The sequence below is a fragment of the Vidua chalybeata genome, chromosome 4, assembly GCF_026979565.1.
Source record: "Vidua chalybeata isolate OUT-0048 chromosome 4, bVidCha1 merged haplotype, whole genome shotgun sequence".
Classification (NCBI taxonomy): Eukaryota; Metazoa; Chordata; class Aves; order Passeriformes; family Viduidae; genus Vidua; species Vidua chalybeata.
This window is the reverse complement of record NC_071533.1, coordinates 1158897-1177974: the sequence shown is the minus strand read 5'-3', so window position 1 is coordinate 1177974 and position 19078 is coordinate 1158897. Positions and strand designations below refer to the sequence as shown.

Genomic DNA, 19078 nt, shown 5'->3' with positions numbered 1-19078 from the left:
AGCTAATCAGCCCCGCAGCTTGTGTCCTCTTGACACTTGCTGTGTTCCAGGGCTCTTTTATGTTCATATGTGGTCCTGCAAAATTGCTTATGAACAGGGCTCTGACAGGTCTCTGCTTTTTCACTCGTCATGTGGAGAATAATTATACCATTAGAGGAGGAATAGAATAAGCAAGCGACTAAAATGCATTTCAGAGACCTACCCTGAGCATTTTATCACTTGAATGTTTAATAGAAGAATTGAAAGAGTTTATATTTCAGTTTGGTCTGATTCTGTTTTCATCTTTGTTCTCTGTGTGAGATAATGCTGTTACTTTATGACCTTTTAACTACCATTTGCTTTGGTATTTTATGATATGGATTTCCCCTTATGTTTTTATCTCATTTCATCATCATGCTGCCAATTACTGTGGAAAAGAAGGTACTCACTAGGAGGAGTTCTAAATTATTTTTAGTTCTTTGGTATTTTGAGGAAGTAGCATTTACTTCAAACTTTTAAGTAGAATAAAAAACCTCTATTATATTCAGTAGCATGCTTCCACTCAGAGAAATTATTAAAGATGTTCTTTAAACTACATGTAAGTGAAGAATGTTGGTAAGGTGTGTAAGTCAAGTAACTGCTTGGGGTAATATAATTAGCAGAAGGGTTCACCAATATGAAGCCACTGACCTTTGAGGCTTAGGTGGTTTTAGACAATCATACTCAACAGCTCTTGCACAAGCAAGTAATTATACTGAAACTGTTTTTTTTAATAAACAGTATTCTGTGTTAGTATGATGTGCTGCATCAGACTCCCATGTTACAGAAACTACAATCATTTATAGATTATAAAGGAACTTAAGGAAATTGATTATTGTGATGTTTGTGCCGCTTGGTTCCTTTGTCCTTTTTGCAAAAATTTTTTCTAGACCCTTTCTGTTGTCAAAACAGCAGTGGGAAACCCTTTGGAGTAAGAAGCAGATCCTTCTTTTAATCCCATAGCAGCAGCCTGCCACCAGGGCAGTTGTAAGGGCTTGGAGGAGCTGTTCAAGACCTTTCGTTTGTGTAGAAAACAAAGGAGCAGAAATAATTTTGAGTGACTAATTTATTGTGAATCACCATTTTTCCAACAGTTTGGTTACCAGGCTTGAAGTAAAATTTAAATGTGGTGTAGGTTTGTCCTGAATTACCAAGGAGTGACTTAAAACACGAGTTAATTGAAGATAGCATTGGATTGAATTCTGTGTTATTACTTTAGCAGAGTTGTGGATTAAAAAAAAAACCCTGGTGTATCCAGGAAATGTATGTATTGAAATGGAAATACAGACCAAACAATTGTGTATTTGGGAGAGTCTACTTAGACATTGACTTACCTCTTCCTGCCCACCTTGTGAGCTTTTCAGGTACCTGAAGAACAAAGCAATATGATACTTTTAAATGTCAGTAGAAAAAAATCTGATATGTTAAACAGTCTGTCCACCCTGGGAAAAATTTGTTTAGCATAGCACACTTAGCTTTGCTCTATTTCACTGGATTTTAATCTGCACAGTGTCCACTCTACACTGAGCTGTGCCCTGAACTGACTGGAGAAAAGCAAATACCAGGTCAGGGAGTTTTAATTTGGAACAGTAGCCCAGGTCAATATGTGAAAATTGAGACCAAGTTTGACAGCTGAGAGAAACAGATGTGTTACAAGCAACACAGAATAACGAGATTGAAGAATGTCAACTCTGACGACACCACAACAAGCTGTGCTGAACATTATTTGTGTTCATGATGACATAATGTTGTAGTACATGCTCCAATACGAGTGTATAAAATAGATATAAAATTGCTTTTTTGCTATTCGGTCTTTACACTTCTGTTAGATAAATGAAGAATTTGAGACGACAATAAATGTGCCTTTCTATTAGAGCTCCCTATCTCAGTGTATGATAAAGCATCTCACTGTGCTGCTTGAGTTGGGTTTTTGAGTTTATTTAAGCTCCTGACTGCCATTCATTTCACCTGTCAATACAGTTTGTGCACTGGCACATACCCAGTGAGTAGAGAGACAAGGCATTGAATTACAGCCCAGCAGTTTCTAACGATTTTGGAGCTGAGAGCACCTACCCTGAGGGATTTATAACAATGTACCACCTAAAGATTAGGTCTGAAAGGCGGAGTAGACCCACTATTAAGACTGTCTGTGAGTAATACAGGCAGCCTTGAATTCTCATTGCGGCATATTGTTTGGTTCACGTGATTCAGTATTGTTAGTATAAATTAAAAAGTTAAGAAAAAGCATATTCTGAGGACACATATCTGTGTATTAACTCTGCAAGGCTGTGTGTACTGGCTGCCTCAACCCAGCAATGTAAAACATAAAAACAGGGGGAAGAAAAGTAATACAGCTCTAGTTCAGTATAAGATCATTCCACTGGGGCTTGAGAAAGCTTAACCTGCTAAGTTTTTTTGTCATAGATTTGAGTCCAGGCTTCCAGCCTTAACCTGGTTTAATAACCATCTTCTTACACATAGTACATCTTGTTTCTGTGTGGATGAACAACACTTCGTAAGTTTTGCTCCTCAGGTTTTACCAGAGCTGCAGAGGAGGGGATTGAGTTCATCTCTTTGGCTCTCTCTAACACCTTCAGCCTGTGGAGAGCACAGGGATGCAGCTGTCTGGAGGACTTGGATGATTTACCCACTACCCACTACAGCCTTTTCTCTGCCCTGAATCCTTTTCTCTGCTGTGTTGATGCTCCCACTCAGCAGTGTCAGATAGTATGCAGTGGCATTGTACAAAAACTCCCCTCTTTTTTTGCAGTTTGAAACGTTGTTAATCTGCTTACATTTCCCTGTGCTGTATCTTTTTATTTTGTATGTTGCTATTTTATGGGTTTATTGTCACTACAAACAAGCCTGCTGTTGTTCTCTTTTTATTATCTCTGCAAAATTAACATGGACTTGTCTGGCTTTTGACAAGCCTTTGAATTTTGGTATTAGCTGTGCATTATTAATATCTCCTAGGCTTTTATTGTTCTGGATTTTTTTTAAGCATGACCTTACATGCTTTATAATGATGTTTGTCACTTCAATTTTTTTTCCTTGTGAGAGGGCTCAGGGTTGTGAATTTCTTGAAGTAAGGATAGTAGAAGAGAAGAGAGGTGTCTCTTTATACTTGCAGAATAGTTACATTATTGTTTTCAAATAGATATACTTTATATATAACTCTGAAATTAATACTCATAAATTCATAAATTTCCAATAATGTAAGAACTGCAGAAATTGTAAAGGTGGTTTGTTAATATAAGTATTTAATTCATAATGAATGAATTATTATGTATTAATATAGAAAGTGTTCTGTATCTTTCACTGTCATGTCAGTGGCCAAAGAAACAGCAGAATGAGATGAGTTGAATTTGAGGAATAAATGGTTGGAATTTGTGTGCATTTACGCCATATCTTATCGCTGGTTTTAGCATGAATAAAAACTAGCTGGCACACAGCTCTCCCCTTAGGGAGGGAAAGAGCCATGGCAAAGCTTGGAGCATCCCACAGTGTAGCCACTTTGCACAGTGCTTTAATATTTAAAAGTGGAATTAATTTTAGCTGGTTACTCCTTTTGGTAGAATTAATGAACTGTTCAAAAGCCTTGTGGATGTGGCACTTGGGAGCGTGATTTAGCAGTGGCCTTGGCATGGCTCAGTGCAAGTTTGTTATTAAAGGTTCTTGTCCATCCCAAATGATTGTAGGATTCTATCACCAGAAGGTAAATCAATAGTTATTGATTATGGCATGTGCCCATGGTGGATAGAAAACCCAAGAATTAGAGGTGCTCTCTGTTCACAGGACGGATCGTTCTGGCAGTTGTTGTCCTCATGATCTCAGCTCAGGTTTCTGTTTTCCAAGCATCTTGGCTTTGGACTTGGACAGAAATTCCAAAGTTCAGTTAACTTGAGCTCATACCAGACTAGAATGGCTAAATAATATTGCCTCATAGACATATTTCAAGTAAAAAGTTTTACAGGAAGATTGTTTATCAATTTAATGGACTGATTAGAAACAAGTAAATTAGATCCTTGACCTATTTCTGTAGAGGAATGCAAATTTAAGTTACACATCACAGAACATGGTGGCAAACTTTGCTGTTTAAGTTTTAGCTGGAAATTGTTAAAGTACAGCCTGACCAGCCTTCAGGTTATTCATGTACAACTAAACGAGCCATCCTCTGACAGCTGACATGGCTCAGGATCAGTTCAGTCTGCAGTGAGGGCATGAGGGCGGTACTGGAAAATTCCTGCATTTTTCTCAGGAGTTACTCTGTATTTCTGTGATAGCAAAATTTTACCCTGTTTTTAATCAGCATTTTCTTCCCCGAGTTCCCTGCTGCAGCTCAGTGGAAAGAGTACATCAAAAATAAAAGGAATAACATTGATGTGAATCTCTCTCATCTTAAAAACACCAGGAGTTCCCCATTAGTATGTACATCTCACTCCAAGGGAAATGAAAATTTACTGAAGAAATCTTTTGACCCAGTCAAATCTCACGTGAACCAGACCTGAATATACTATATCACCCACTCAGCTGTGTTTTCAAGGAACCTTTTCAGTGTCTTGAGAGAAATTAGAGTGGGAAGAGGAATCTGGGGGAAGGGAGAACAGGGAACAGGGCCTAACACACTTGATGAATTTCCTTTTTTTTTTTTTTTTTTTTTTTTTTTCTGAGCAGTTCCTTAAAAGAGCTCCATCTTAGGGCAGGGTGGGAAGGGGGTTCTGCCCTGTGATACTGGTAAGCACAATTAATAGCCACAAATAAAATATTGTCACCTTTACTGACTTACTGCATTGAGTTATTAGAGTCAATGAGCCCTGGAAAGTCACCTGGTAACCAGATGGAGATTTGGTGAGACTCTGGCTTCCCTGTTTAGTATGGGTCTAGGAGGGAAAGAGGCTGGAAGTGCTGGGATAGGAAGGTCCCAGATCTTCCCTGCTTCCTCACTGTCCCGGAGTGCAGCAGTGGGCTCTTCCCTGACCTGGATTGCAGCTACGATGGCTCTGCTGTCTCTGTGTCTGAACTACCCCTGCCAGGGGCTGCAGTCTCAGCAGGTCGTGCCTGCGGGGCATCCAGCTAAACGAGGCATCAATGGTAAAATAACACCAACATTTGTTGGCCTGGTGACAGATTTTACTCATTTTCTACTTAAGTTCCAAGCAGAGCAGCAGGCAGCTTCCTAGACACAGTAATATGATGTTTATATGATTCCTGTGACTGCATGATTAGCTATGTAATTTATTACCTAATTTTCCTAAGTACAGTATTGCCAGTAGTAACCAATTAAAATAATCAGAAACAGTGGCCTGGTATGAGGAAACAACAAATCCATCACGAGGATTGAATTGCTGTTAGATTTTTAGGCCATCTGAGTTATAGCTTGTTGACGTTAATAATAGAACTAGTGAATATTCTCATTACCAAGTATTTTATGGAATAGCAGTTATGTGGCTTTTGCTTGTCTGGTGAGATTTTCCATATTAAGAAAAGGAAAGGCAATCTACTTTTGTTCCCTTTAATGCATTATTCTTAATAGTTGGAAGATTTAACGAGATTGCAGAAGTGCTGAGTTGTCATTCAAATGTTTATACATGGTTTAATAAGCATATAGACGGTGTCCTGAGAATTAATTTCATAACTTTTCTCTTCAGGGTTAGTCTTTCAAGTTCTTCTTTTGCTTTATAAACATCTAGTTGTTCCACACAATTATTGCTATTGTTTGGTTTTCTTTGTCCTTCTAGCGAGTGTTCTATTTCTTACCTCTTTGCTTCCCCCCTCCTCCCGTGATGGCCTCGATGTTTGGTTGCTTCTTGCAACCTGCCTGCTGCATTCTGACTCCTGTGTCACAGCCATGAGCCTCCCCAGTGCCCAGGCCACCACTGCATCTCTGTTATCAAGGAGATTTTAGAGTAACTCAGCTATGTATGTGTAAAATCTTGGCCTCTTTCAGCTATGTAGGGCATATCCCGAAAGGGTTTTCATAAAAACCTTCCTGTATTTGTATATTTATTTATTGACTTTGGGTTACAGCTCAAGGCTTAACAGCTCTTGGAAAACTGACATCTTGAAAATTAAAATGCGCAGGAAAAAAAACACATAAAAGCCTGGGGATAACCCTATCTTCTCCCTTTAGTTGTCTGGGAAGTATGGTCTGAAAATAAGTGTTAATCAAGTGCTACAGGACAGGGTTTTCATTTGGTTCCCTTTTTTTAAACTCAAGCACTCTAGACTAACATGACCATCCCCAGTTGCCTCCACAAAATCCAGTAAGTAGGTCACTTACTGTCTTTTTGCAAATATGGAATGTCCAGGGAATAAATCTCAGGCTTCTGTCCAGTTCTTAAATATTTATTCCAAGTTATAAGTCTATGGAGAAATTCTTATGAACTCTATACCTCTTATTTTATTACAGCTTAAGGTTGATGATGGTAGGGATAAGACTTAACAACCTAGGTCTGTTTCTTTACTAACTACTAACAGATAAAGATATGTTTGCAAGTGTGTGTGTCTTCCAAGGCAAAAGCATGAAGCTGTGCAAGTTTGGAGGATCACACTCTGAACATGGTCCTAGAATCAGGCATTGATTTTCACTTGTGAAATGAGCTGCAAGGGGATGGACTGAGATGATCTTTAAGGTCCCTTCCAACCCCAAACCTTCTGGGATTCTGTGATATTATGTAGATGCTCCACTGTGGAGTGTGTGCTGGTTGTGTGATGTGTCTCCTTCTCACTCCAGCACGGAGGGGGTGCAGTAGCTGGCTGTCTCTCTTGCTATATTGCTTCAGCTCCTGGTGACCTTTGCTCTTAGCATATTTCCTACCAGATTTTTTTTCTGACGCTGTTTGTATTTGTGGTGCATGTATTCAATGTCAAGTTACAGAAGGAGCTGGGCTTACTGGGTTCATATTCAAAAAAATTCCAAATAACCTTTGATAGGAACAGCATTGCCTCACTGTGCCACACATGAATTGCTGAAGGTTTGAAAATCTTCCCTTCCTAGTTCTTCTATTTTGCATGCATAAAATATCCCTTAAAAACCCTATGGTGAGTGATAAGCCTGATTGTGCCATCCTTTGATGGGTGGAGCTGGGAGAGGGATGGTGGACCTGGGTGTTCTGGGCCAGCAGTGGGTAAGGAGAGAGCAGGCACCCATGGGCTGGGTCAGAAGCAATAACAGCTCTGACACTGGACAAAGGCACTTTGTTAGGAAAAAACCCGACAGAAAACAACAGATAAAAAGAACAGGGCAAAAAATAGAGTGAAAGAATGGCAATTGGATGAGGCATCCCCTAATTACTATTGGATCTTATGGAAAAAAGATTCTGTTCTATAGTATTGTGATAAACAGCATCTATATCTACAAAAGGGCAGATTTAAACTGTGTAATTCTGGCTTTCCTACTGCATGGGTTTATGGAATTGCAGTCATGATGTTCTTTTAGCACCGTTTCTTTCAGTGTGATATGAGCAAATTTGTTTAATGCACCATATGCTACTGATGGAGAGCTCCTAACATTTTCTCACCTTGAAAAACAGAGCTTTAGAAGGAGATTATTGTAAATTAAGAGGATAAATTGTATTGGGTAGATTGTGGTATCATCAGCCTTCTTTTTATTTACTAAAAGCACTTTAAAAAGGTTTAAAAAAGGGAAATTTGCTGTCTTCAAGGTAGAATCTTGAAAACATTTATTTTCACCTATTCAAAATGACAATGACCGGAATAAATTATGTAAGGGTTCCTCACATGGGGGTTCTGGCTCAGCACCATCAAAGTGACATAACTGTGGAAAGCTGTCAATTGGCATTTCTTTGGTCTTAAGGAATAAAAAAAAAGGAGAAAAAAAAAAAACCAAAAAAAAAAAAAGTGTATAAATTGGATACTTCAATATATGCAGCCTTAGCTTTGATTCCAGAATACATTAAGCCCAGTGGCTAATATGATATTCTCTGTGGAATCTGTTTGATTGCTGGATTAAATTGCAAACACAATAAATAGGTAACTGACCTGAAGCACTGATATTTCTAACATTTCCCTTCTATTATCTGTGCTGAATTCTGGGACAGAAAACAACACAAGTAGATGTCCAGTGTATGCTCAGAGCACCTGCAACTGCAGGACTCTGCTGCTTGTTCTGTGCTGTGGGAAGAGATCTGCAGCCAGGGCTGGCAGGCGACTGCTGAGAAGAAATCTGTGTCAGCTGTGATTTTCCTTTTCTAGACTAGAAAGCAAAATAATCAGCTATATATAGCACACTTGAAAGAGACTGCAAAATCTGTCCAAGTAAATACAACATTGTTGGGCACTTTGCAGTGCTATGTCTTGCCTCTTCCCAGGATCCCTCTGAGAAGAAATACGCAGGAAATGGAGAAGCTAAACATAAACCGATCTTTATCAAATTGTGTGTTAGCTAAGCATCTGGGAGAATTCTGTTTATCTTGCGTATCTTTTTATCTTTGATAGAAAGTAGCACAACTGAAATGTCCAGGCTAATCTCCATTTTGTACAGGTATATTGAGGGCAAGCCACTGTGGTTCTGGAAAATTGTCCTTGCTGCATGTTGGTATGGGGTCAAGATCAGGTTTGCCAAGCAGCTGTTGTCCTCCTGCAATATTTCTCACAAATTGTAGATTACATGTGTCAAACTAGGGATGCTCCATTATTACAGCAGGGAACACTCAGAGAATTCTGTTCAGGAAGGGAGCCAAAAATTTATCAGGAGCTTTCTAGTCTAGGAACACGGAATAACCTCATTTAGTGACAGTCTTGTATTCCACATTTGTGGTGTGAATGTGTTTGAGGCCTTAATCCTAGCTGAAACTTGTAATATATAGAATCCATAGTGATAGAAAAAAATGTAATCTGACACTGAGAACATATCTGAAAATTGCCATTCTATGGCTTTTGGAAATAGAGTCAAAAAATACCTTCTAAATGATGTTTCTTTGTAGTTTGGTGCTCTTACTTCAGAATGTGCCATTACATAGCATTTTCTGTTTGTTTGCCTGCTGCTTTTAAACCTTCCCTTTGGAGAGACCTCCCTGGAGCTCTACTTCCATAGAATCACTCAGGTTGGAAAAGACCTTTAAGATCAGAGCCCAAACATTAACACATGTATTAAAACTTGGAAAATCTTCTCTCTTATATCTTGGGCACGTGGTTAATGTTTTGTAATGGATTATTAGTTTTGAGCAGGTTTTTTATTTTTTGTTGCAGATCTTAGGAGTGATATGTTTAGTGAGTAGCAGTCCAGAACAGAGCAGTTGGCTCATCAGGCTTTGTGGTGCAGCTGCCAGTCATGTCAAATTCATTGCTCTTGGCACTACTGAGTGCTTCTATTGGTAGCACATCTGGGCTTGGTACTGGCTAGCAGGCCCAAACCCGTGCTTAATTAGCAGCTGCTCTACCCATTCTGCTTCCTCCTCCACTAGAGCAGTAGCTTCTACTATTCCTTTTTGCACTCCTAGGTGAAGTCCATAAAGCTTTACTCACATGAGGAGCTATAAGTCACTGGGTCCTACATGGAATCAGAGTGAGAACTCAGGCTTTATTTTGGGTATGGAGGAGGGAAGCCCAGCCACAGGCAGCAGTGGCAGCACACAGCCTCTGACAGGAAGTGAGGGTGGTTGCCAAACACAGCGTGTGTAGTTGGAGTAACGCAGGTGTTGTGGTTTGCCAGCTCCTGCTTTATCTTCAGTTGGCTCAGAAGCCTGTTGGAGTACTGTGTGCCTGGTTTTGTGCAAGAGAGGCAGTTGTTAATAGTGTAATAATTAACTGTTCCATTGCTGTGTGGTGTAAAACCCCAGGTGATGTCTTACATGTGTCCTCTTGTGGTTTCAATTACGCAACTTCAGATTGACTTTATCAAATACTATTTCAGCCCAGAGGAATGATGGTGAACTAGGTATGTGTGTGAAATAATAAGTTGGATTTTTGTGGTCTTGGAACATCACAGACCCTCACTGCTCTCCTGTGTGTCCCCAGGATCTGAAAGTGTTAGCAGAATGGTCCAGTATGACTCTGTCCCCTGCTCAGTGTCCCAAGGCCAAGTGTGCTTCCCACATCCTCGCATGTGCAAAGCATGTTGTATTGGTGTATCAGGTGCACATCAGGGGTACCCATGGGCAAGATACTCCAGTTTGTGAGCTCGTGCTGCTCTAGTGGTTCTGCTGGTGGTCAGCAGGGCTTTGGAAATGAAGTTACGCAGCTCAGCCTTGGAGGAAAGCAGGGAGTGGGGATGGAGAGTTAGGAGTGGTTGCTAAGAATATCTGATCAGCCCGGGTTGCTATGGCAACAGTGTTGCCAGGATGAGAAACTTTGCCTGCAACCAGTCTGAATTCATACGTACCAGGGTCTACCTGTGACGCTCTGGGAAGTCAGCCTCAATTTTCTGATCCAAAGGGTGTCTTTTATTAAATCCTTAAGGATTCATATTCTCTATGTGCTAAGTAGTCTGGTACAGGGTGGAAAGAAAGTGTCTGCGTGAAGTCAGGGGGTGCCTGAGGGGCCAGGTCAGAGACACATGTGCAGAGACAAGTATGAATAATCAGGTTGCATTTGTGTTACTCCTTGGCTGGATGTTGAAGTTTTTCATTCCAGGTGATAAGATGAAGTAAGTCCCTCTTGGTTTTGGGCCAAGGCTTGTTTCGAGCTGCAGATTCCATCAGGTCCATTTTATTTTCAGTCTTCTTTACTAGTTTAGCATGAGAGATTTGGGTTGTGAGCGCTGGTGGTGTGTGACAATAAGCAACACACAAAACTGTAAGAAATCGTGTTGCTTTACCTCAGATAACTATTCTTACTGCAATTTAATTTTACAGACAAAATACATGAAGAATGTCAAAATCTGTGTCTGTGAAAGTTGACTTTTTTTTTAATATTTTCTGACTCTGTAGGCTAAAGTTAATCATAGCTGATATGAATTAGTGAGTGTCCTGTAGCTTAAGCAATTCCATAACTGGTCATGTATTTCACATCTTGTGATTGAAACACTCCGCTATGTTATGCCAGTGACATTCTTTCATTGTTTACTGGTACATATATATTCTCAAAACAGAGGATGCAGAGATCTCTGACTTATCCTTTTTAGACACAGTTTTTGTTTCTGCCTGTTGGACATGGCCACCTTTTGAAGACACATCTGTCAGATCTGTCAAGATCTGCTCGGTCGAGTCTGTGTGGTGCTGGAGTTCTGAGCTGAACAGAAGAGAAGTGTGAACAACCCAGTGCCTTGTGGTGGGCCCTTTCTGTGCCAGCTCTCTGGCTTTGCTCTGCGCCAGGCTCTTGTGTCACCCACAAGAACTGACACTTGTTTAGTCTAAAGAAGTGGCCCAGGATTTATGGTGCGTCCTGTTGAAAGCTCTATAGCAAATTACAGTTGAGTGCATTGCTGCCTTTAGTCAGGAATGGCTTGCAGGCAGTTTTGATGAATGCACAGGTCAAGACAAAGACTGACTGCAGGCAAACAGCTCATGGTAGCAGAGTCTTTTGTGGAGTTAGCTTATTTACAGGTGACAGATGGAAACTGCTGCCCAGGCCTGGGGAGAGATTGGTGTAATTCCCTCTCGAGTTTCAGGATGACCATAACTAAAAGTATGGCATCTAGCCTGGAATTTAAAACTCTTGCTATTAGTTCTCTAAAGGCCCTGTGTTGTTTGACGTATTAAAAATAGCTTTGAAATCCAAGTGGATTTTCTTTGCCTCGCTGTCACCAGATGACACAAGGAAAAATGACGCATCACAGCTTGGGTCACTATGAAGAGACTAATTTATTTTCTCTGACTCCAATCTTTTATAGTTCTCAAAAGGCACCAGTGGATTGGAAGGTGAACGTACCACCTCTCCAACGACACTGGACAAACTACCTGTACATCAAATTTCTCTGCCTCTATGAAAGAATGCAAAACAATAGGTTGTTTACAGAAAGTTGTGTGGGAAAGTTCTCTACAAGAATGTAAACTCAGAAGGCTTTAGAAAACTCTTGATAATCAGGGCGACACCTGGCGACAGGGAAAGTAGGTGAAGTGATGACTTGGCCTTGACTTGGTGCTGTTTGGTACACTTAGCTCTTTCAAGCAGCCTGTGCTGCGGAAATAGTAAAATAGAGGTGGAAGGGCTCGTGGGAGGAATCACATTTAGAGCCTTCTATTGAAAATCACTAGCACAACTTATTTGTTCCTAATAAAACACAAATTTTCCTTGATTTGGAGCTTCCCTCGGTCTTCAGTACAGGATTTCCCTGTTGAAGGGTAAAATGAGTGCTCATGTTCTCAAAGCTGTATTACTTTGGGTTACATGGGAGCTTCTCAAAAAGGAATGAATCGCAGGCCCATGTATGGAAAGATCTTTGGGGGGAAAAAAGTATTTTTTATTTAAATGTGAGGGTGGTGCAACTGCCTTTCCCCTTAGTCATTTTATTCCTATTCAGAATTAATTCCTGTCATCACATTCAAGGCAGCTGTTGGACACAGCCTTTGATGGTGAAATTTTCTTTTTGTGTGTGTGATGAAAGGCCAGTGTTAAAATATTTTCTTTGCAATATGTAAAGTTTGTGGTGTTTTTTGCTTGGAAGCCTTGGGGCTAATTGAGGGATGGGAAAAAAAAAGAAGAGGTATGGTGGCTGCTTTTGTGGAGAGATGCCCAGGTTCATTGTAACTAATACTGTAGGAGCAGGGAGGGTTTCTGCTGTGGTTTTGTGTCTTCATTAGATGAGTCATTATTAGAAGGTACCCTAATGATAAATTAATAGAGAGTGTAGATTAAACACTCCCAGGAATTCTTAGTTAACTGTCATTTGACCAGCCCTGCAGAAAGCTTGTTTTCACTAAAATCCTGAAATTGAAGAAGTGATGATGTAAGCCCTTCAAAGGCTAGAGAATAAAAGGGGATTTTTTCCACCCTTTAATGAAAAGAAGCTTTTGTTAGGGAAGGCAGTGCTCCGAGTGTCCTACAGTGTCTGGGAGTGGGAACATGCCATTCCTTCCTCTTACTGCCACCCCTCTGCCAGGGCTGCATTTCAGTAGGTCATGCCCGTGTGCAAAGGGCTCGGTTTTCCTCACATAGTGTGTGTGAAATTGGTGTGGATGTTCACAGGAACTCTGCATTTCATCTGGGAAAAGAGGCTCTGCTGGGAGCTGTGGATGATGCTCTGTGCAGGGAGGGTGGGCACGACCTATTCTGGCCACTGCCGTGCTCCTCTCAGAGTTTCCCTGTCAAACACAAAGCTTTGCTGTGTCACACGTGCTATTTGTGCCGTAGTTTTTTCCTTAATGGTTTGTTAGGGAAGTGAAGGCACACAAAGCAAGCATCCAGCATTCTAGAAGTGAGGACACCAAAAGCACTGGTGCAGTTATTATAAGAAATAAGAATGGGGCTGTATGTACTAGGCACTGTATGGATTTAGAACAACAAGCACTCCTTTTCCTGAAGAATTTTCTGCCTAAATGGATGATTCATACACAAGGCAACAGAAGGCCTAGAACAAACAAATTGCAGGAGGCTTGGTAAACACTCACAGTGTGTTATTATTAATAAACATACACATGCGCACATACACGTGTATATATATATATATATTTGGGTGCAATTTACCTAAAAGGGGAATTGTGAACAGAAAACACAAGAGAATGGAATGGGGGGAAGAATTTGTAGGGGAAAAATAGGATGGAAAAAATTGTATGTGGGCCAGGAGGAGCTAGATTAAAGTCAAAACACTTGAAATTACAAACCAAGGGAGGGATTGCAACAGACATCTATACAACTGTATAGGAACAGGATACTATATGGTGGCAAGGAAATATCAAGGCAGTTTTCCATCTTCTTGAGAGAACTAAACTTTGTTGTTTGTCTCTGCGGAAATCCTGGCCTCTATGGCCCTTTCTCTGAAAGAATTTGTTTGGCTTGAGCTTCCCACACTTTTCTGGAGTCCGTGTTTTCAAAATGTATGGTGCTCATGGAAATGTGCTGGAGAACAACACCAGTTCTAGGCTGACCCTTCTGAGTCTCTGCATGTCAGTGTGAACCATGGTTGTCCAGAGCCTCAGCAGACCTCAGGCTTTCCTCTGCTTTCAGTGGACCCAGGCCTGATGCAAGTGGGTTTTCTTTCAGGAGTTCCCTCCTTTTCCTGAATGTCAAAATTCCTGGATCCGTTCTTCCTTAAAACACTGATCTTATGATCAGCTTGACCTTTGCAGCTGTGGGCAGGGAGACAGATCTGGTTTATGTTCTGAAGCGCTATTGATTGGAGAGAGCAAAAACAGAAAGCGGCTCTGGAGGGAGGAGATCCTGTTAGAATACAGAGCTGGATATAGGAGAACTGACCTGTCAGTGTTTTTTGTGTGAGTTCATTCCAGGCCTCTAATAAAAGCAATTAATATCTCAGTCTTTGATGTGGTTAAACTCTGTGTAGTAACATGAGAGAAAAATATGTAATGGTAATAATTTTATCTGTATTTAGGATCCTTCTCCTTAGTGAAAGGACTTGAAGTTTAATTTTCCTCTTGTGTTGAACGTCAGTCCTTGACTTCACTTTAAATAAGTCGTATAACTTTTGAAATCGGCCAAGAATACAAAAGTGAAGAGTTTGCCCTCACCTATGGTTGATTCAACGGACTGCACTGAGCTGTAGGGATTGCTGAAAAAGAGGCAATAAAAGCCAAGGCATTGTTTAGTTTTGTTGAACTTGATATACACTTTGTAAAGTGAGCACTTTTACTTCTGTATTAGAAGCCTTATGTGAGATTATTGGGTTTTTCTTGATGGTAATGTGCAGCTGGAGTAATGCAGTCATATGTGTTAAAACCCAAGCTGGTTTTATGTTTTAAAAGTAAAATAAGCCCAATTCTGTACTGAGAAATTGTGTTTACAAGTTGCTTTTCACCATTTTTCACCATAGCCTTTATTCCATTCAGACATGTTACCTAGGTTTCGTGCCAATGTCAGCAGTGCAAATATTTCCATTAAAACTGAAAACTAGATAGAATTACAAAATTGACTTTTTGTGTTTCTCAAACGTTATCAAAACACAAAGTGTTTTTCTAACGTTACAAATACTGCAGGGAAGGAACAAAAACTCATTATCAAGTGAGAAATTAATGAATGCTTTTCTGCTGGAACAAAGTCTGCATATTTGACATTAGCCTTTTTAATTTCTTCATATTTCAAATACAATTCTCTACCTCTGTGTTGAGAATCTGAAAACAGTTGTGGGCATACACATCTGAGTAATGTTTGTCCTCTCTGGTAGGAAGCAAACCTGTCTTTTGACAGCCGATGCAGTTTGTTTGCTGTGTACTTGTTTTTGTGGAATTGAAAGTCCTTTTCTTGTACCAGATTTTGATTCTCATCCTGTGCAGTAAAAAGCAAGGATGTGTTTGTGGAAACAAAGAGCGAAAAAGCCGTGTGAGACAAGATGTACATCTGCTGCACGAAGAAATTCATCTGGCGGATGAACAATGTGGTTCTGACTCTCTGCTGGAACCAAGAAGCCAGTCAGTAAAAGCATGCCTGGAGTGAGCACTGTGACTGTGGGCCAAGCCTGGTGCTCCCTGGTTGTTTTTATGCTCCCACATGACTAGGGGTCCTTTTCATCCCTTGCACAGTGGTTTCCAGGTTGTTTTGACTATTGTGCTTTCAAGTCTGCTTTAGACCCTTCAAATCTGAGCTTATGAAATTCATAGTAGGTTTCAAAGTATGGCAGGGAAAAATACTGCTGAATTTTCTCCCTGTGAAAGGCTTATCAAAAAGGAAATAAAAACCTATGGTTGCCACTCTGTGCATTGATTTCTGAAATAGCTGCAAACCAGACTGGTTCTCCTGTAGCTAACTGTTCCCAGCTGTTGTTTCACATTCCAAATTTTATGAGTATTTTTGCTGGCAACAGGAAATATTTTCAAGTCTTTGCAGGATAAGGTATCCATTTATTTTGCATAAAATGTTTTGTTTATCTTTTCTTACTATTCTGCATGTGGAAATCTTGCCTGTGTTTCCAGAATGAAAATTCGTAATTGAAGTTACAAAGAGTTACAAATAACCAATTTCCTAAGTGTTCTAGTAGCTCTGATGTTTTAAATCAGACTGGGTTTCAGAATTCTGTGCTATTATAGCTGGTTTTCCAGGACAGAAATGCTCAGGCCACTCTGTACTCCATTTGTGCTCATTAAGAATCCTGACTTTACTGCAGAAAGGAAAGAAGCCATTATTAATACATCTCTGTTATAAAAATGCAGCAAAATATATACTAAATGTATACTGCCTTTTTCAGTGAGAGCTACTCTGTAATATTATAATCCAAATATATTTGCTACCTGTTGTGTCCTCCTTTTGTTGGACTCAAACATTTCAGGTTTTTCCCCAGATAATTGCATATGTTAATTGCTGATCTGGAAACAGTGTATTTATAACCTACAGTTTATAGATAAAACATTTTTGTACAGAGTTTTCTGGATCTGCTCTGAAGTTGGGTTCAGTTCATTTATTTCACCACCTTCATGATGTCTTATCAATTATGGATGAGGGTGGAGCTGTCTTTGGGTTTATTTGCTTTCCTCTCCATTTTCTTCGCTTCTTTGCACCAGTGGAAAAACTCCTGTTGTGCTTGGACTGAACCCAGAATCTTCCTTTCTTGTGTCTCAAGGTCAAGTGTAGCAGAGGTTCTTGTGGCTGCAGCAGAACTGTCCCTGTGCCGTGAGGCTCCTCAGGTGGCCTTGTTCTTTCCCAGATTTTATTTCTAGTGACTTTCTAAGTTGGACTCTTCACTCTGCTCTAATACCATCAGAAATGTGGCGAGATAGTTGCTACTCCAAGGCTGTGTTTAAAGAAAAGTTGACAATACTTCACAAGATAAAGGTGCTCTAGAAGTTTTTTTTATAATTGACAAAGACATGAGCTATTTACCAAAATAATTTTGGTGATAAATAGTATATGTTACCCAAAAATGTGGATTTTTTTTCTTTATTTGAAAGCTATTTATAATGCAGTAAGTTTACCAAATGGTTTGGAAGCAAAAAAAAATTTTGAAAAATGATGAACAAAAATAGGAGAGGGGAGGTCACCTTCCCTGCTCTTGAGCTAATGTAGGTGTCAGCAGAAAAATGCTTTTGTGAGAAAATGAACTCTTTTTGGATGAACAGTGGGCTCAGCAAACCAAAAGTGTGCTTGGAAAAATATTTGGATAGCATTTTTTTCTCCAAGTCTGTTTTGGTTTTGCCACTGTGGAGTGAAAGGGTTGTCATCACATAACCAATAACTTCTGGAAATATTTCAATCCTACTGTCTGAGAACCAACTCAGGTTTGTGCTCTGTTCCTCCATTTCCCAGAGCACGTGTCTCAAACCACAGCTATTGTGAACATTTTCTTTATGGGCAAATTTATCCTACATCATGGACACATCTTCTAGATTACCTTCATCTTCCAGAGCTTGGCAGATGAACATTTCTCCAGCACTGTATTTGTGTTCTTTTTAAAATTATTATTATTTAAACTGAAGTGAGCTCCTGGTGCACAGCACAGGCGTCTCTCTTCCCTCTGATCCCCCTTCCTGTTTTACACAAGAAGGTGAAGATTTCTCCAGTAGCTGAAATGATCAGACAGAGTAAGTGAGGTTATCTGAAGTGTGGGGGAAGCAATGACACCAACACAGCTTTTGGGGAGAGCATTTATTGAGGAAGATGATGTGAAAATCATCCCTGGTTGCTGTGCGTGGTGGGAGACAGCAGTGTCTGGAGCCAAAGCCAGGCAGCCCATACCACCCCCAGGCTTGACTCTGGAATAAACAATGGTCCTTGCTCTTCATTGTCAGAGTTTCCTATTGAGACAAGGAGTTAAAAATGAAGGCATTCATTGCTTTATGTGCTTTGGCTTAGGGTACTATAAAAAGCAAAGTGATTCTAAGATCAGATGTGCCGGGGCTGTTTGCAGTACGGTGTGTGAAGGAAGGACCTGCATGAAAGCAGAATAGACAGTGTAGCCATTTCCCTTGAAAAATTGGGTGATTTTTGCTTTTGTTAGAATGATTCATCCTGTTAATCACCGTGGGAGTGTTAATTGCCCCATGGTAGGAGTAGTGTCACCTTCTTAAGGTGAATCTGAGAGAGTCAGGCTGGCATATGCAGTAATTTTTGTTGGAGGAAGTGTCAGCTGTAAAATATGGTCTCTTCCAGTGTGTTTCCAAAATGGAGCTCACTACTGGGCAGCATGTTCTGATGTTAAGCTGATGTTTCTATTTAGGACTCATCATTGGTTTGATTATTAAGTATAATTTACTTGTAAATTGTTATATATCTTGAGTAAGTTCTGCCTGTCCGGTGCAACTTGGAAAGCAGGAACAGCGTTTGTTTCATGCTGTTCAAGAATTCTGACCTAAAAACATTTATGGCTTAAAGATGATTCAATCAAGGTAAAAAACTATAGAGAACTGACATGCCATTGTTTGACACTGGAATTTGCAGGACAGATAAACTCACAGGCTGCTGTGGGAGGTTATTTTATAATTATCCCCTCCAGCATGCATTTTAAGATCATCATGATACATAAAAGCACTTAAATGTGATTAAATGCACCACTGAATTAAAAGATCACTGAGCTTGGTGCTTGGCTGAGGACAGAGCAAAAGGGTCATCTGAAACTCAATTTCCCCTGTGTCATTTGCCAGGGTAGCTCAGAGCAGCCTCAGGACTGGGAGGGATCTCTTGTTGACCTTGGATGACCAAGGCACATCCACAGAAAATCCCAGCACATCCTGGGCCTGAGCTTGTCTTCAGTCCAGCACCAAGGACCTAAACAGCTCTGTGCCCTGAGTGACTTATTTGAACACAAAGAGCACATCTTAGAACTCCTTTTTTTTTATTTATTCTGACATTGTGAAAGTCGTTATTTTAAAAATATTTTTTACAAACTACAATACCTGTGAGTGAAAATAAAAAGGAAGCACCTCCTATTTTTAAAATGTGTATTTCATTAAGTACATATTGGTACTGTTCCAAAGAGAATATTTTCTAACAAGATGGGTTTTCAGTAGAAGAATGTCAGCTTGACGAGCCGAAGTGTTCTTTTACAGTAAGGGAAGAA

At 40.1% G+C, this 19078-nt stretch overlaps 1 protein-coding gene across 1 annotated transcript in view; it reads left to right on the top strand.

The window, feature by feature from the left end:
* Positions 1–19078, top strand: part of ANK2 (ankyrin 2) — a 261369-nt gene that overhangs the window by 42620 nt on the left and 199671 nt on the right. The gene's annotated exons all lie outside the window — the stretch shown is intronic.